The following is a 6,000-nucleotide window of genomic DNA, read 5'->3' on the forward strand; positions in this document are numbered from 1 at the left end:
AAGATGATAGAGGTACGTATGTGCTTCACCTTTAGGTGGCCATGTAGAGTGTGCCGTTGTCACGTACGCAACTTTCCGCGAGTCTTCGTTCGTTGCATGGTGACGTCCAACACACATATTAATCTAGTGATCATATTGCTCTAGAGTTGGCATCTACGTAGTCCTAGTCTAGTCCGTATAAAACGTCAGAGGGAGCCAGTCTGCGTGGCTGGTCTTCCGCTCCGATGCCAATACAGGGGCTTTGCATTGACAGTTCCGTGGGACTGCCTGGGTCCTTCAGCACGACTGGCGTAGCACCTGTTCTTTGTTTTTAGTGCTATGCAATGTTGGTTTTGTAACTCTATACAACGTCGATCAATAAGAAGATCTGCAAAAACGAAAAAGAAGGGAGAGGTAATATCACAGGTGGATATTATACCAGGTAATGCTTTATTATTACAAGGACTCTCCGTTCGCTTGCCACGGAAATATTGGTGCAATATGGGCAAAATGTGCTTCCCAATGTGGGCGGCCCATGTTGGTCCAATATGGAGGCTGGATGCGCTCCCCATACTGGTCCCATATTGGCAGCCCACATTGGACGAATATTGGCAAGCTTGGCAGCCCATATTGGTGGTGTGCACCAGGCACAGTCATGCAAATACGAGGGAGTTCGAATGCCGACGGAGGATACAGGGCAATTGGCGGCGGCTATGGTTTAGGTGATATGAAGCAATTGCTTTGAAGAATTGAGAATTCCGATGTGTCACCTTCTTTGCAAGGGGAGTTTGTGATGATGCGTGCACAGATTAATGTCGTTCCTCGCTGTTTCTTGTGTGTTCATTCATCCAAGGAAAGTAATCTGGCTTCCACTGTAGCTAAGGCACTGGAAGGAGCACAAGACATATTCAAGTGCGGAGGCATTCTCGTTCCTAATACCCGATATTTTAATTACACCGCATTTTTGTCCCCTGTCCCTGGGGTGTACTCCCCAGCATTGCAAATAGTCCTTAAACTTCGCATAGCCCTCACTACATTTAGTCCCGAAAGGAATTCATGGTTATGGAAGGCACTTAATCCATAAAGGAGTAAACCTTTTCTCTCTCTCTCCTTCTGTTTTTTTCTTGGAGTGCACGCCTAAGATACTGTGATGAGGCGCTTCTCTTTATTGGTCGGTCACCGACTTTCACTTGAAAAGGCTTAGTCTCTCTCGATTAAAGGTCCCATAGGCTCCCTAACGGCGCACTTTCGTTAAGAAGGTAGATAAATAAAACAAATAATACTCTGAAGACGATGCGGGCTGCTGTACTCCAAAGTACGGTAGGCACAAACGTGCATGTTCTTGGGCAACCGTTGCAGAAGGCTCACCATGACCAGGTTGAAGTAATAATAATAATAATAATTCGTGGCTTTACGTCGTGAGACAACTACACTCTTAAAAATGAACTTCACCGCATAGCACGCAACTAGCCAACCATCATCTCGAATGATATCGTTATTTGCCCTGATTTGCTGAAAACGGGAGGCGTACGCCTTTTCTGTGACAATTATGAACAGCATAAGTGTCACAGAAAAGGCGTACGCCTCCCGTTTCCAACAAATCAGGGCAGATAACGATATCATTCGAGGTGATGGTTGGCTAGTTGCGTGCTATGCGGTGAAGTTCATTTTTAAGAGTGTATGATCATGAGCGAAGCCACAGAGTTCAGTCTGTGGATTAATCTTTACCTCCCGAGGGCTCTGTAGCGAGGAGAAAGCGGCCCGGTGCTCCGCCAAGGCGTGATCCCTTTGAAGGAGCTATGAACTGTACGAAGCGAGCCCGCCGACTGTGTCTGCTCCAAACGGTGATTTCAACGTGTCTGTAACACCTTTTGTATAGGTGAATTTGATAGGTGCGTGTCTTCAGTACATAGCACTCTCTTAGCCAACCATCTTCCCGAATGACAACGTTCTCGCCCACGATTTGTTGATAACGAGAGGCGGAGCCTATTATGTATCTATTATGCACGGCTACAAAATGGGCTACGCCTCACGTTTTCAACAAATCAGGGACGAGAACGTTGTCATTCGGGATGATGGTTGGCTTGGAGCGTGTCATGTAGTGAAGTTCATCTTGAAGAGGGTAAAGCAGAACGTTATGTGTACTTCCGCGTTGGCGTCTGATTGGGTACTACAATTCTTCAGATGACGTAACGATGGATGGAGGTATCTGGACGGCGGTGTGTCTACTCGCCCGAATACGAAAGAGAGTGCGTTTTTGTACTAACGCTGAACAAGTTATGAAGGAGAGCAATAGAATTACGAAGGGTAGAAGAACGATATTGCATCTATTAAACCCGCAACTAAATACATGCAGATAAGAGTTGGGTTTGAGTTTGATTATAGAAAGATAGAGATTGATAAGAGTCCTTACCTTCTTTAACGGGCATCTCGACAATTTTGTTCAGCATGTTCAAAACCGTCGTTCTCTGAGGAGGAGACTGATTGAAGAGTGCCGACACCTACGTTCTACTTCTGAAATAACGTTGTGTTGTTTCACTAAGTGACGATAGGTGTCCCGAGTGGCATCTAAAAAAGAAAGACTATGATCGCGCGGCAAAAAGTTATGACGCTTTTGAGAACTAGCATCTTTGTGTAGGATATTTCCGCAGACAGATCAGATAATGCATCCAAACGTTTTTGGTGGACGTATGGCTCAGTAGTATAGAGAGCTCAGGAAGCTATGGCCTATTGAGTACACGACAAGTTCAATGACCCCTGGGCCGACTTCTTTCGCGATTTTTTTTTCCGCGTGCGGTGGGTGGCACGTGGGCAGTGCAGCCAGCAACCCCGCCAAGCGGTGCCACCGTCTCGCATTTTTCTCTCTGAGCAGTCGTGTTTGGCGATTTTTCCGCCTGGGCCGACTTCGTTCGCACATTTTTTTCATACGCGATGGGTTGCGCGTAAACGGTATTTACATGCAAGTATAGACAGGCGCGCTGGCAACCCTGCCAAACGGTACCACTATCGTATCTGGGCCGACTTCACTCCCGATTTTTTCCACGTGAGCCGACTTCACTCGCAAATTTTTCCGCCACAACCACTGCACGGTGGGCGGTTTACATGCAAATATACATATGCAAAGGACACACATAGGATACACAAAAGTACAAGTGGAAACGTATTTATTAATGCCAATGATGTAATACCAATATGTGAGGGGAAAAAACCTAGCCAAAAAACCTGAACGACCTGAAACAGAAGAAACACAAGACAATACAATATGTATACTAAATAATATAATTACTCATTGCCGGTACGATGCAATAACATTGAAGAGATATCACACAGAAAGAATCAGACCCGGTGCATACAGTATTTTTTATTATTGGTAATTATACACACAAGTTTTCAATGAATCTATATCACAGGACGTAACTCTGAATGAAAGAAGATATTCTTAATAAACATGATATCAAGCAAAATTACGACATTTATTATAACAAGTCTGAGAGTGCTATATGTGACCACCATCATTTAGCCGGCTTGCCCTCCGCTTTGAAGAAAGACAGTGTCTCCCATCTCGAGGAAAGAATGTGAAAGAGAGAGAGAGCCTGGGCTCAAGGATGAAAATGCTGGAGATAACTCGCCATGGTTCGTAATTTTTTTAAATTCCGTGTTAGCGCCGCGAAGCAACTGTGGCTATGAGTGGCGCACAGACATGGACAGATGGAGAGAGGACAGCAGGAAGGAGCTTGGGGACAGAGGGGTTATTCGCCGGGCCGACTTCGGGGGAACTGTGCCGACTTTCATCCTGAAAGTCTTCGGAAAACCCTGGGAAAACCTCAGACAGCACAATCTGTGACAGAATTTGAACCCGCGTCACCTCCCAGTCTGGGCGTGAGAAGCGATCATCCTAACCACTATGCCAGTGGAGCTGGGGTTTTGTTATTGTATCGTATATATTTTCTGTGTGTTAGTGTGGATACCTCCATTAAGGTAGTGTTTATGGTGTATGTTAGCATTAAAATTGCATTTCATAGTGTTCGCCTAGCTTGGATTGCGAGGATGATTTTATGTTGTTTCAAGTGACAGATTATTTATCAATATCTATCTACGCCCCGCGGTACAGGTTCCGTGGACTTACCTCGAACGTTTGTTCAATTCATTGGAATCCCCAGCTCTCGTACTGGGTGACTTCAATGCTCATCATACGTCCTGGGAAAGCCGTAGAACGGACGGACGGGGAAGGGGAGGTTGTTGGACGCAATAGAGACTGCTCACATGTGCCTACTTAACAACTTATATGCGATCACCAACGTCATTCGACGTCCTGGATCTTTCATGGTGCTCAGCGCGCATAATTCGCCACTTGTCGTGTGCTACCGATGTCGACACCCGGGGTAGTGACCACCTTCCCCTCTATATTTCGCACAATAGACTACCTCTGTCACCCACCACTGGACTGATCCATTTCACGAACCGTAGACTCTTTTGTGCGGGCCTCTGAACATCTGTGCAGACCGGTACGTCCCCAGAGGCCCTCTCGCAAAGCATTCGTTGCGCCATGCAGGACGCGGTGGTCCTGTCTAAAACGGTAGCCACGTCGGCCATTCTTCAGCAATTAACCACCTTAGAGCATTACCTCGCTGAGCAGAGAGAACGGCTCGCCGAACAGGGCAACTTCCGGATATGGTGGCATACCGCTGGATCAAAGCTAAGGTAACTCGAGAACTTAAGAAAGAAGACCGGAAGCGTTGGCGTAAGTTTTGTCAACAACTTTCACAGTTTGACCCAGCCACAAAGATCTGGAGGACAATTCGAGCTCTGAAGGATGCGCCCCCATAAAAGAATCCTCTCGCGGCATTGGCTATCGTTAAGTGTGTAGACGAAATCACGCTAGCGAGAGATTTCTCCGTCGTCCTAACGACACCGGCAGCTGCCACAATGTCTGCGATACACAACAGTTTTGTCTAGAGCTTGACGAAAGAAATTCACCAAGTCTGGCCCCGTCCACCAGAGGTTATGGGCCGCGACTTTACTCTAATCGAGATGAAGACTGGGTGTTGAAGAAACTTGGGAGTGTGCGATCGTCCCCAGAACAAGATAAATTCACCTAAGCCGCACTGCGAAACCTTGACAAGCGGTTACTCCAAGCTCTCCTTCATGTTTATAGTATGCCTTGGCGACAGGGATCCGTACTACCTACCTACCTGGAAGTGTGACACAGTGATTAAAAGTCGTGTCTTGTGACATAGATTCATTGAAAACTTGTGTGTATGATTACCAATAGTAAAGAGATATTGTATGCATTGGGTTTGATTCTTTCTACGTGCTACCTCTTAAACGCCACGGTATCATACTGGTAATGAGAAAGTATATGCATTATTATGGGGGGGGGTGTATTTCGCATTGTCTTGTGTTTCTTCTGTTTCAGGTCCTGAAGGTTTTTCGGCTAGGTTTTCCCCCTTCACACATTGGCACTACATCATTGGTATGTATAAATATATATAGTTCCACTTGTACTTTTGTGTATGACTGTCCTTTGCATGTCTATACTCGCCTGTGAACCGCCCACCGCACAGCTGTTGCGGCGGAAAGTCGGCCCGGGCGGAAAAATCGCGAATGAAGTCGCCCCACGTGCGACGGTGGTACCGCTTGACGGGGTTGCCAGCGTGCATGTATATACTTGCATGTAAACCGCCCCCGCGCTACCCACGGCGTACGGAAAAAAATTGCGAACGAAGTCGGCCCAGGCGGAAAAATCGCCAAGAAGTCTGTTCAGACAGGAAAATGCGAGACGATGGCACCGCTTGGCGGGGCTGCCGGCTGCACCGTTCACGCGCTATCCACCGCACGCGGAAAAAAATCGCGAAAGAAGTCGGCCCATGCTGAAAAATGCGCGACGGTAAGCGCACGCGCAGCGCTCCGCCCACGCTCCACCCACTGCGCGATGAAAAAATTCGCGAAAGAAATCTGCCCAGGGGAAAAAAACATGCGACGGTGAGCGCACGGATAGCCCTCCGCCCACGCGCCACCCAC

Source organism: Ornithodoros turicata, chromosome 7 (assembly GCF_037126465.1).
Source record: "Ornithodoros turicata isolate Travis chromosome 7, ASM3712646v1, whole genome shotgun sequence".
Lineage (NCBI taxonomy): Eukaryota > Metazoa > Arthropoda > Arachnida > Ixodida > Argasidae > Ornithodoros > Ornithodoros turicata.